The following is a 13795-nucleotide window of genomic DNA, read 5'->3' as shown; positions in this document are numbered from 1 at the left end:
GGAATTATATTTAAAATTATAATAAAGAAATTATACTCATACTAATTATACCCAATTTCCAGAAATAATAAAGGTATTGGACCTTTTATCCAGAATGTCATAAAATAAAGTATATGGGAGATAGCCTTTCCATAATTTGGAGCTTTCTGTATAATGGATTTCCATATAACAGATTCCATACCTGTATATAAATATGGAAGGTACACACAAAAAAATTCAGGTGGGTGCCAAATGGTAGTTCAACAAGCACATCCACAGCAATAACTCGGCACTCACAGGACTTGCTTAAAAAATGTAAAAAACATTATCATTGTGTAGAAATACAGACATTTATCAAGAAATCCAGATTGCTGACACAATGTAGTTGGCTTTAATTTATTAATGCAGCTCTGTTGAAAGAAAATAGCCTGTGCAGCACAAAAATGTAGATAACTGGGACATATCCATACTCACTGGGCATAGCCAGAAAAAAAAACACCTATACATTGCTGTGTTTGACATATAAGCCCTTTATTGTGATAATGTAAAGAGCCCTTAAAAGTCACTTGTAAGAGCTCCGCACTAATGTGTACAGTATACTCGTGTATATTTCCCAGAATGACTGGGTTCCACCTGGACTGGAGTATGAAATAAAATAAAACAAAACACATATGCACATTAAACAATTTAGTTAAAGCAAAGTGCTGCTTTGTAAATGTAAGCAGCTACCAGATGCCAGAATAAATGAATATTAATACAAAAACTATTTCTAACCACTCCATTAGCCAGGCTGGTTTTGTATTTAATATTTAAAACTCATAAAATATTTATCAGGGAGGAAAATGAATCGTAAATTAAATTCATTAATCTCATATAGTTTGTTGCTTATATGATTTAAGGAGGAAACTACTAAGGGGACGTAATAAAAGTCACGTGACAAAACATTGCAAGAATTAGTAAAAAAAATTCACATTTTACAATGGAAAGCTATTCATGTCGATGTTCACTTATTAAATTCAGCTAAAGTCCACAAAACCAACATTAAGGGGCATATTTGTCAAGCGTCGAATTTCGAATTTGAAAAACTTCGTAATTCGAATTCAAAAAGACCGAAATCAAGTCAAAGTTCTTTTTGGCCGAATCGGTTCGAATCGAAATAATAGCACATTCAATCGAATTCGAATCAAAGTTTTTACCCAAAAAAAACGTTGAGTTTTCAAAGTCCACCAATTGACTTAAAATGGGTTCTAGGAGGTCCCCCATAGCCTAAAACAGCAATTCGACAGGTTTTAGATGGCGAATGGTTGAAGACGAATTTTTAAAGAGACAGTACCTGTACATGATACATTTCGATATTCTAATTTTTTAATTCTTTTCAAGTTCAAATCGAATTTGGACTATTCCCTAGTCGAAGTACACAAAAAATTGCTTGAAATTCTATTTTTTTTTTATTCAAAAATTCACCTCGACCTTTGATAAATCTGCCCCTAAATATCCCCGCATTGCCCAACAATATCTTATATTTTTACATTTTACATATCTCCCACCATCAGCTAAAGGGGAACCCGTTACCCTAAGAAATTATTCTAAAATAATTTTCTATTGGGTTAGTCAAGCAAAATAAACTCTAATTACACTATATAAATTATTTCAATCTTGTTTCCTTCAGTCTTGGAATTCACAATCACAACAAGCAGGCGCCATTTTGGCAATCTTTGTACCATACCAAAATCTTGTTTCTACACTAGAATATGGACCTGATGCACCATCTACAGATGTTGCGGATAGAGGGGGAATGCACGGAGGGCAATAACATCTAGGGAAGATTGGAAAGTGAAAGTAATTGTCTGCCCCGACTCTATGCCTGAGGCCATTGACAGCTAAGGGTTTTAAATGCTTTTAGAACTGGTATGGATATTTTAACAAAAAAGAATTTGGGTTTCATATTTAATTTTAATAAAATATCCATTCTCAATTATTTCCAGATCAATAATACCTTTCTAAACAAAGCAAATGCTCTAAAATAACATTTCTGATTCCAAAGATTAACGGATATAGGGAACACGTGTTCCTCATGATGATGTTGGTCTTCATTTCTTCAAATGTCAACAAATAATAAGTCAATAATGATTCTAACAATTTATCCTAACTATATTATTAACCTTCTCTATGGCATTAGCTGCAGGATAACTGTCATTGAGATTAATGGGGAACTCAGAATACACGATGGAGTGAATATATAAGCATTGCCATAATTGAATTCCTATGACATTGAATGTAGGAGGTGACTTTAAGGGTTGCATATGGCTGCATAAAGTCTCATGACAGATGAAATTACATATTCTTCATTAGACAGTTATTCCATTGTGAATTTTAATTCTACATGACACATTTTTAAGACTTGCTGAACCTTAGATGTAAGCTTCTCTGGGGCAGGGTCTGATGTGAATGATGAGCAGTTTCTTTAAAAGCGCTGCTTAAATGCGTGGGTGCTATATAATTAACTTAATAATAAAGATGGAATATTGTTATGGTGCCTAATCTTTTTTTCCAGTGGTGGATTGGATTGCTAAATATTTTACAAAGTTATTCACATATATTTCCCCTATATAACTAGCACGGATAATTGCAACATAAGGCAGTATTAGGGCTTGAGCTAGCCAATCTCTATATGCTTTAAAACATTGGGGCATATTTAGCAAAAAGTGAAGTTAGAGATCTCCACAGTCTACTAGAGTGAACTTCTGACACTTTCCATTCATTTCTATGGCATTTTGAAAGACATATTTATCAAAGGGTGAACTTTCACCCATAGAAATAAATGGAGAGAGGCACATTTCACTCTAGTGGACTCTGACAATCTCTAACTTCACTTTTTGAAAAATATGCCCCATTGTATCCTTTTGGGAAGTTTTTTGCGAGCTTTCTAGTAAAGATTTTCATATTTCTTTGAAAAGAGTAATTACATGACAGCCTGTACACACACATTTCTGCTTGCTTTCATCATCACTGCCAGAAGGGACAAGGCCTCACAAAAGTCAGAAGTGATGTCATTCAGGCACCGATTGACTAAGAATATCTTGGCCTGCGACTTGCATGCAATTTACCAAAGTAAAAACTGGTTTGTGTCTGCACTGATAAATCACTAGCAAGTTGTTGCACATGCTATTTTTCATTTGCCTGTAATGATGCTAGAAATGTAGGAAAACACTGGATTATAAGTAAAAAAGATGGATATTTGTTTGCATTCCTTCCCCTTTAATTACATTATTGGGTTTTTTTGTGTTCAAATGCTTCATGGTGTAATGTTTATATTAAAATGTGAATGTTAGGGGTACAGATTTCTACCTCATGCAACATGTGGAATACACTATCTAGTAGAATTAAGTCAAAGGCAACTGGACATGTAAGTGGTTATTTATTAAAATCTGAATTTTTCTGATTTTTAAATAAAAAAAAGTCAGACCAAACTAGAATCCACAATTTATCTTTATTTATCATTAAACATTGTGCAAAAAATCGTAATCTTTCGGATTTGACGCCCGAAAAGTCTGAATTTCTTGTGAAATCAAAGGAACATCGATAAATGTTTGGATTATCGTATAAAACCCAGCACAGACCTTAATATCTTAAAACTGCAAATAGGACCTCTGCCGTTGACTTCTACAGGACCCTGACAAGTTGAAGATGGAGTATTTTCCGATTCCGATTTTTTGCATCCTTGGGGTGTAATAAATTTCAAGTTTTTTCCCACAAAAAATTAGATTTTATAGTTAAAATACTCCATTTTTTTTTGCATTAGTACTTTAAAGGAAAACTATACCCCCCAAATGAATACTTGAGCAAATGATTTATATCAAATTAAGTGGCATATTGAAGAATTTTATCAGACTGGAATATATATTTAAAGGGATCCTGTCATCGGAAAACATGTTTTTTTCAAAACGCATCATTTAATAGTGCTAATCCAGCAGAGTTCTGCACTGAAATCCATTTCTCAAAAGAGCAAACAGATTTTTTTTTATTCAATTTTGAAATCTGACATGGGGCTAGACATTTTGTCAATTTTCCAGCTGCCCCAAGTCATGTGACTTGTGCCTGCACTTTAGGAGAGTAATGCTTTCTGGCAGGCTGCTGTTTTTCCTTCTCAATGTAACTGATTGTGTCTCAGTGAGACATGGGTTTTTACTATTGAGTGCTGTTCTTAGATCTACCAGGCAGCTGTTATCTTGTGTTAGGGAGCTGTTATCTGGTTACCTTCCCATTGTTCTTTTGTTTGGCTGCTGGGGGGGGGAGGGGGGTGATATCACTCTAACTTGCAGTGCAGCAGTAAAGAGTGATTGAAGTTTATCAGAGCACAAGTCACATGACTTGCCTTAGACTTAATTCTTCTAGATACTGTATATCATGACCTGGATAAATGAGAATCTTCACAGACAACATGTGAAATGCACATGCAGGTATTGAAGGAATGCAATAGCAGCCTTACATTCCTCCCCAATAATCTTCAAGTCACGGGCCTGCAAATCCTTTTTATTACATACACAAAAAAATAGAGTTTGCCTAATTGTGTTGAAACCTATGCAACCCTGTATAAGGTATGCATAAGCCACTTTGATGTGTGTAGGCACAGCATGCTAAGGGAACCATTAAGTTTGGTGGCAGTCTGTTTTATATTATTTTTTTTCTTTTGGCTAAATTTTCTATATCTTCTGTGTCTGAAGAAAGTCTTTTTTTATCTGTCTTGGCAAAAGATTTCACAAAAATATAAAACATCTGTTTCCTTCATATTTTATTTATACTGAATATGTTATTGGATGTAGAATAATATATATAATAAATACATTTACTAAGATTGAATAATCCCAAAATGCATCTCAAGCCACGCTGTGTTCTCAGATACCTTCCAACATACTATATGCTTTAAAGTGGTACTGACACTAAAAATTTTATTTTCAAAATATTAATCTACATGAAAGTAATTGCTACTTGAAGTTCCTAAATCTGACTGTTTGGCCAAACTGACTGTCTCTTCTCAGCCTGTCAGTTAGAGTTTCTAATTCTAATGGACTCCTGCTGCATAAATAAGACAGCCCTCTCCTAGAGGTACATGGGGGTAAGAAAGGTTATGTAAAAGCATCACAAATACTTTTATAGAAAAATTATAAATAGCATTCAAGAACAATGTTATGACAAATACCAAAAAAGGTTATTTTCTGGTGTCAGTATCTTTTTAATATAAATGATAAGACTGTCACATTTAATGAAAGAAAAATTAATTATGCAGAAAAACAGATTATTATTTTCCCCCAGGCAACATACATTTATTTATATCTAATATATCTACAGACCAGAAAAAAATATCTAAACACAATTGCTAAATCAAGATGTAGTAATTAAATGCAATTGCCTTTTTTATTTTGTATATAAATAATAAAAATAATAATAGTTATAGATAATTCACATATCAGTAGAGTAACTTCCCTATTCAGCCAACAGTGGAGTAACCTGCCAGTATGGTTTTAGAGTATGAGAGGAAACCCGAATATCCAGAGAAGGAAGAACATGCAAACAGATATTATCCAGGTTATAATCAAACTCGGGACCCTGACACTACCTGGCACTCAATTACTATGCTGCCAATATGCCATCTGGTTACATCTAATATGGTTTCTAATTACATCAGCTGTGTGAAACACAAAGAAATTCGAGAGAGTCTCCTCCAGATTTCCACTCGCATGAAGTTCTAGTACGTTAGAAGTTATTGTGGCCACAAGGAATACGATGTGAACAGAATAAAGATAGGAAGGATATTACTGCGGAATGCTGAAATTCATTCTAGGATGAAGGGGAATTGAATAGATGTCAAAAATGAGTCAAACAGGTCAAGGGCTTGTGATCATAATGTTACATTACACTTAGAAACAGTAACTTGAACATTTCTTCAGAAATGTTTTTTTACTACATACTTATAGAATGAAAGATTAATCCAAGAAGAAGGAGATCTTTCTATGGTATGAAATGTTATAACCATTCAAATGTCTGATGTACTGGGAGCTTCAGCATATTAAAAAGTTATGCTAACCCTTAAAAATGTCTTTTTTGTTCAAAAGAGCAAGAACTTGCAATATAAGATATCTGTATTGTGCCAATGTTTCAGTGCAAATGTTTGAAGTATCAGAAGGTTCTGTGGATCCGTGAAGTACCATTACCCTGCTTCCTCTTGGTGAAAGTTTAATGAAAATACTAAATATCAAGCACTTACTATATAATTGTGTTTCTACTTTAGAGCAGGCAAAAATCTGGTGAATGAAATACAGATATTGCTGCTGCAGAATTAACCTCTAGTGTTGCTCATAACCTGTCCAGAGAGATGTCATAAAAATACAGCAACACTGATACGCCTCAGAGTCAGCAAAAGTCTGGCTTCAAGAGTAGAATGAATAGGTTTTTACCATGGTGTGTTTTATTTCAAAGGGTAGTAAAAGTCCAATGTACATGGTAATGTTAAACTTATACAGCAAAGTACAATCATAAATGTATAAATGTCCTTAGAGATAAAAAGAATTGAAATATAATATAACTAACCTTTGGTACAAATTCATTATTTGGATAGGTGAGTAGGAACCTGTCACCTGTCACTCAGACATAAATAATTATATAATACAAGCCCTTTTTAAATTAAATATGTAAATCTGTACCTGTTATAAACGTATTTAAAAAATCTCGGCTATGAGTCATCTATTGCCTGCCCCACCTCAATGCCTCAGGCAAATGAATCACTTTCTCTTTCTAATTTATTTGGAATTATTTCTTAGGACGACAGGTCACCTTTAAAGTGAACAAACATTAAAGCACCCACATACATATTTAATTTGTCTTAACTGAAAATTCAGAGATGCAGTTGCGTTGCTTTACTACCTAGATCTCTGTTAAGAATTCCCTTCTCACAGTGTTGCCTAGACCTTGTATCTCTTGCGACTTACGGCTTGACAAACCATTAAAAAATAAAGACTATTTCTGTCAGTTAGAGCATGCATTAAGCGCACAAAACATAACCTAGTACAAATTAAAGAAGAAAAATGGGGTTTGTTAAGCTAAAATTTGCAAGAGCTCCAAGGTTCACTGGATACTGTCAAAAAGGGAATTCAGAAGATACTCAGGGAAAAGGAACAAGGTAGGCTAATCTACAAAGTTTCAGCGTATACAAGTAGTGTCTACTAGCAATGCAATTGTCTTTGGTTGCAGGTATATACAGTCATATGAATACGTTTGGGAACCCCTCTCAGCCTGCATAATAATTTACTCCACTTTCAACAAAAAAGATAACAGTGGTGTGTCTTTATTTTCTTAGGAACATCTAAATACTGGGGTGTTTTCTAAGCAAAGATTTTTAGTGAAGCAGTATTCAGTTGTATGAAATTAAATTAAATGTAAAAGATTGGCTGATCAAAAATTTGGGTACCCTTGTAATTTTGCTAATTTGAATGCATGTAACTGCTCAATACTAATTATTGGCAACACCAAATTGGTTGGATTTGTTCATTAAGCCTTGAACTTCATAGGCAGGTGTGTCCAATCATGAGAAAGGGTATTTAAGGTGGCCATTTGCAAGTTGTGCTTCTGTTTGACTCCCCTCTGAAGAGTGACAGCATGGGATCCTCAAAGCAACTCTCAAAAGATCTGAAAACAAAGATTGTTCAGTATTATGGTTTAAGGGAAGGCTACAAAAAGCTATCTCAGAGGTTTAAACTGTCAGTTTCAACGGTAAGGAATGTAATCAGTGGATGGAAGGCCACAGGCACAGTTGCTGTAAAACCCAGGTCTGACAGTCCAAGAAAAATACAGAAGAGGCATATGTAGAGGATTGTGAGAATGGTTACAAACAACCCAAAGATCACCTCCAAAGACCTGCAAGATGCAGATGGTGTATCTGTACATCGTTATACAATTCAGCGCAATTTGCACAAAGAACATCTGTATGGCAGGCTGATGAGAAAGAAGCCCATTCTGTACTCACACCACTAACAAAGTTGTTTGTTGTATGCAAAAGCTCATTTAGACAAGCCACAGTCATTTTGAAACAAAGTGCTTTGGACTGATGAGACAAAAATGTAGTCATAACAAAAAGCGCCTTGCATGGTGGAAGAAGAACACCGCATTTCAAGAAAAACACCTGCTATCTACTGTCAAATTTGGTGGAGGTTCCATCATGCTGTGGGGCTGTGTGGCTAGTTCAGGGACTGGGGCCCTTGTTAAATTTGAGGGTCGGTTGAATTTAACCCAATATCAACAAATTCTTCAGGATAATGTTCAAGCATCAGTCACAAAGTTGAAGTTAAGCAGGGGTTGGATATTCCAACAAGACAATGACCCTAAACACACTTCTAAAGCTACAAAGCATTTATGCAGAGGGAGAAGCACAACATTCTGGAATGGCCGTCACAGTCCCCTGACTTGAATATCATCAAAAATTTATGGGACTATTTGAATCAGGCTGTCCATGCTCAGCAGCCATCAAATTGAACTGAACTGAAGAGATTTTGTATGGACGAATGGTCAAAAATTCCGCCATCCAGAATCCAGACACTCATCAAAAGCTATAGGAGGCATCTAGAGTATGTTACATTTGCAAAAGGAGGCTCAACTAAGTATTGATGTAATATCTCTGTTGGAGTGCCCAAATTTATGCACCTGTCTAATTTTGTTATGATGCATATTTTCTGTTGTTACTTTGAAAGCTCAGCCAATGATAAACAAAGAATAAAACCTCCAAAGAATTAAGAGGGGTTCTCAAACTTTTTCATATGACTGTATTATCATTATATTGTAACTGAAAATTGCATTATAAAATAGAACCCTTATTAGTATTAATGAGAAAATAATGGCAAGTAAAACTCACATTGTGAGGCTGCTTATCAATATACACAACTTTGCTAACCATAAACAAAATAAACAGTACTTTAAAAATGGATTCTGCCTATTTCGTTTTTGAATCCATATTTTTGCATTTTCTTTTACGAAGCACTAATGGAAAAATGTTTTTTCCCAACCCCACCTCCCAGCTGTAAATTAATGAGCTCTGTCTACACAAACCCCTCCCTCAACTACATATTTCATTAGGCCTTGGGCTGGTAATTTGTTTCACTACCTACCTGGCTGAATCAGAAGATACTACAGCAAGTTGGAAATTGAACTTGGTTTAATTTTTGTGTTTAGGGCAAAAACTAACAAAATAAACAGATATTCCTTTATTAAAATAATAGGCAAAAACTATGTTTAGCATACACCCTATTTATTGAGCGCATGTTGAAAAGGTGGCCGCAAACATCTGCAGGGCACGTTGAAAATATACATGACAAACTTGGCATAAAGAATACAAAAGTCAGTTCAGTCAACCTCAATAATGTTTTAAGAGGCTTTCTGTGAGAACAATGGAAGGCAAATAACATTTTCCATTCTTTTGTTTCTGTATGTGCTGGGCTCCAATCCAAATAATACACCTGATTTCAAACCTTCCCCATTTGTCAGTTTGCCTGTGGACGCTAAGAAATCTCTAATATATCTTGAAACCTATACATGTTGCTTTAATACAAATATCTCCAAGGGAGCCTCTTTTATAATATAACAGGGACAGGATAGAGTTATTTATCTATGTGAAGTGGAAGTTCAACTGAAGGGGAAAATATGGATACATTTTTTACAGAAAATTACTTTTCTGCTATTAAATAAATTAACTTATAGGATAGAGAAAGGTTGGATGGTGGTCCAGACCATCATCTTGGTCAAATCACTACATGTGTCATAGGCCTAAACATTATGTTTTAAAAAGATAAAGTTGCCAGGCTATTCCTTTAAAAACAGACAATGTAAAATACACATTCAGCAAAACAGTTTAAATTTAATTGCATTACAGCATTTCACTGATGTGTCTGCAACACAAATTTAAATGACAATAAAGCATGAATTCAGTATTATAGCTGCCAGCTTGCAACCCCTTTACTTGCATGAGTAATTCTGATTGCTCAGGTATACACTACAATGTCTATTTTGAATTCGATAGTATAACAAATACATTCTCTGTGTAAATAAGTACAAGCAATATGAAAAATCTGAGGTTTGTCAGAGGAAGAATGTCAGTTCCCTGGTACATTATTTTGTGTAATTGTCTTTAATTACCTCTGGAATTCACTTAATCACTGTTTATATGATTAGTTTGGCAGCACTGGAATATGTTTATTTTATTCACTGTGATTTATTACTTATTTGCCTTTTGTTTCAGTATATCTAATATTCTAATTCCATGGTTACATAGCAACATAGTAACATCATTAATGCGGGTTGAAAAAAATAGTTGAAGTTCAAACATTTCACATATATACATAAATACCTATTGATACTTTAATTTATATAACGATATATGTACACATACCTTTAATAGACTAACTTTAAAGGGGTCATTTATCAACATTAGTGATGGGCGAATATATTTGGCAGACATAGATTTGCAGCAAATTTCGAAGCCCACAAATGTTTTTGCAAAACTGTTGTGAAAATTTTGCATCGACAAAAGAAAACTGGTGTGCGGTAAAATTGTTGCATGCATAAAATGTTGCGCCTCAAAATTATTCATTATTATCCATTGACTTTAATGCATTTGGACAAAATAGTCACACATATAAAAATTGTCGCTCGCGTCAAAATTGCCATGTGTCAAAATTATTCTGACGCCCTTTGACTTCGATGAGTTTCGCTAATTTTTCAGCACTGACTTCCCCCCTCTTTTTCAATATATTTTCACTAAAATTTCTTGTGTGGGAAAAGGTTCGATAAAATTGTGAACATTTTTTTGGATTTGACACCCAAAACCTGTGACTTTTTCAGATTTGACGCCCGAACCCACAAAATCGGATTATTGAACGAAACCCAGTGTAGATCAGGATATCTTCAAAATGTCAACGGAACATCTACCGTTGACTTCAACATGAATCGGCAGGGCTGAGATAGAGTACTTTTTTATTTCGACTTTTAACACCATCGGGGTTTAATAAACATGAGAGGCCTGAAAAGAAACATGAGTACTTAAGACTAGCAATAACAATCATTTGCAGCATTACAGAGCATTTTTTTAGATGGGGTCAGTGACCCCAATTTGAAAGCTGGAAATAGTCAGAAAAAGGCAAATAATAAAAAAAATACACAATGAAGGCAAATTGAAAAGCTGCTTAGAATTTGTCATTCTATAACATACTAAAAGTTAACTTAAAGGAAACCTGTCACTTTTTTGCTGACAGTAGGACTGTAATTAAAGAGTTATAAATACTCACATACCACCATCTTTTTTGGAATAAATGTGACTAATGCAGTGCTTTCAATGTGTGCACGAGACTCTACCAGTCAGACTTTCTGAAAGTCGGCACGCAAAGCCTCAAGGGAAAAACTATAAATCTCACGAGATTTCACCTCCCACCCATTTGAATCCTCGGAGCTGCAATGAATCCCTACGCAATCCTGTCCCTTCTTAACAGAGTATTAGTGAGAAAATTTGAAAGCTCCGTTACCCCCCTGCATATTATAATAAATAATGTGGAAGGCTGTGGGGGGGGGGCAAGCACGGAGAAAGGAGATTGTGGAAAAGAATGTGCTTGGAGATAGATTGACACTGTGGATTGAGAAACTTGGAAGGTGAAGGGGCATAGAAGTACATAAGGATAAAGGGGCATTGAGGGGTCATGGAAAGCAGTGTTTTGCGTAGTAGGAGTGGGACATAAATAATTGTACTTTGAAGGAGGGGGGCATTGTAACATTGTCTTCCATATTGTTAGCCTTTTGCATTGCTGCATTTCTTACTGAAGTCCCACTCCCCTCTCCATTTTTGGCTATGCTTTTAACCCCTGGCAGAACACACTCTAGAGCAGAACATAATGCTGTAACGCTGCTGAGGGAACACTTATCCTTTTATGTGATAAACACAATGTCCCGATATAATGGCCCAGACAAAAAAGGATATTAGTCACCTTGCAATTTCTTTCATTTTTGCCTTAAAGGGTTGGTTTACCTTTAAGTTATTTTGAGTATGTTATAGAATGGCTAAATCTAAGCAACTTCAATAGGTCTTCATTATTTCTTTTTTATAGTTTTTGAATTTTTTCCTACCCTCTAACTCTTTCCAGCTTTCAAATGGGGTCACTGACCCCATCTAAAAAACAAATGCTCTGTAAGGCTACACATCTATTGTTATTGCTACTTTTTATTACTCATCTTTCTATTCAGGCCTCTCCTTTTCATATCCCAGTCTCTTATTCAAATCAGCGCATGGTTGCTATGATAGTTTGGACCCTAGCAACCAGATTGCTAAAATTGCAAACTGGAGAGCTGGTGAATAAAAAGCTAAATAACTCAAAAAACACAAATAATAAATAATGAAAACCAACTGCAGGTTGTCTCAGAATATCCATATCTACTTAATACAAAAAGGTGAACACCCCTTTAAAAGGGATGTTAACGCAAAAAAAAATTTTTGCCTTATAAAATAAAATGTTCTTCTAACTTTGAAATATACAATTTTCTATGGTTTTCAAATTATTTGTATATGTACTGGATGTCCGTCTCTATTCTCTGCCCTGATGGCTCAGAATGTGGATACAACTAAGACAAAGCAGCTGATTAAGAGAACTTCCTTTGCTGCTGGGGAACTAAGACTTTTGCAACATTGTTTAAAACGTACCAACCAGGAGTAAAGCATGAACATCTTTAATAAATATATATTAGAAAGTTGCTTAGAATGATTTCTTTTACTAGGCACATTTTTATTTTGGGGTTGACTTTAAGGTAAAGGGGGCTCATTTATAAACATTAAGCATATTTGCACCTGGGCAAAGGGGTTACGCCCCGAAACGTTGCATCCACAATAAACAAGCAAGGGTTCTCCCTGCTAGAAATACCCACGTTGTGCCGGTGATTCTTCTCCCTTTCACATTGAACTCGAGGTTGCCAGCACCTCCTTCACTGAGCACCTGGGACAGGACGGCCAGGGTGTGCTAGGGTAATTCTTTCTTTCTGCACTTGGGCAGTAACCCATAGCAACCAATTAGTGACTGGCTTTTTACAGGCAGCTACAGGTTGAATGATGAAATCAAACATTTAATTGGTTATTGCTCAGGTGCAGATTTGCCCAGTGTTTATAATGAGCCCCAAGGACTGCACATTCTTAGTAGGTTTTAGTAGTAGCCCAAACAATGTGCTAATACAGAAGGTGTTTCAAACAATCCTAATAGAATATCAAGTCCTGGTGTGACATGAGTGGTGCAGAACATGTCTGTCACAGAGTATACACTATGACTAAGCATGCATGAGATTTGGCAGTTTGGCTCAGCCCACACACAGAAAACAAAGGGGTCCTGTTTCAAGATGGCAGCGGCTATGAAACACTTTTTACATGTAGGAGATTTTCTAATCCGTTTTGGATATAGACAAAAACAGCTGACTAAAGGGTTTAACTAAGGAGGGAAAGCTATATATTACTCATGTCTCAAGGTGACAGGTCCTCTTTAAAGGTGAACCACTCCTTTTAACTCTTTTAGTGGGCCTACTACTAAATATGCATACAAAAAATAATACATAACTAAATGCAAAGTTATGTATTACACATGCACATATTTATAAGAAAGCTATAATAAATGCATGTGATTGTGCTTTCTTTTAATAAGGCATTTATTTTAATGTCTTCTCTTTCAAGACTGGTATACTAGTGTACGGCATTTGTCCGCGTTTGGGGGAATGTAATAAAAGTCACAAAGAGCAAAACAATTAGCAC

The 13795-nt window shown here is 35.3% G+C and overlaps 1 protein-coding gene across 1 annotated transcript in view; it reads left to right on the top strand.

The window, feature by feature from the left end:
* cth.S (cystathionine gamma-lyase S homeolog) overlaps positions 1 to 13795 on the top strand; it is a 147050-nt gene that overhangs the window by 126175 nt on the left and 7080 nt on the right. The gene's annotated exons all lie outside the window — the stretch shown is intronic.

This window comes from Xenopus laevis, chromosome 4S (assembly GCF_017654675.1).
Source record: "Xenopus laevis strain J_2021 chromosome 4S, Xenopus_laevis_v10.1, whole genome shotgun sequence".
Lineage (NCBI taxonomy): Eukaryota > Metazoa > Chordata > Amphibia > Anura > Pipidae > Xenopus > Xenopus laevis.
The sequence above is the reverse complement of the archived record's forward strand: the minus strand, read 5'-3'. Positions and strand labels throughout refer to the sequence as shown.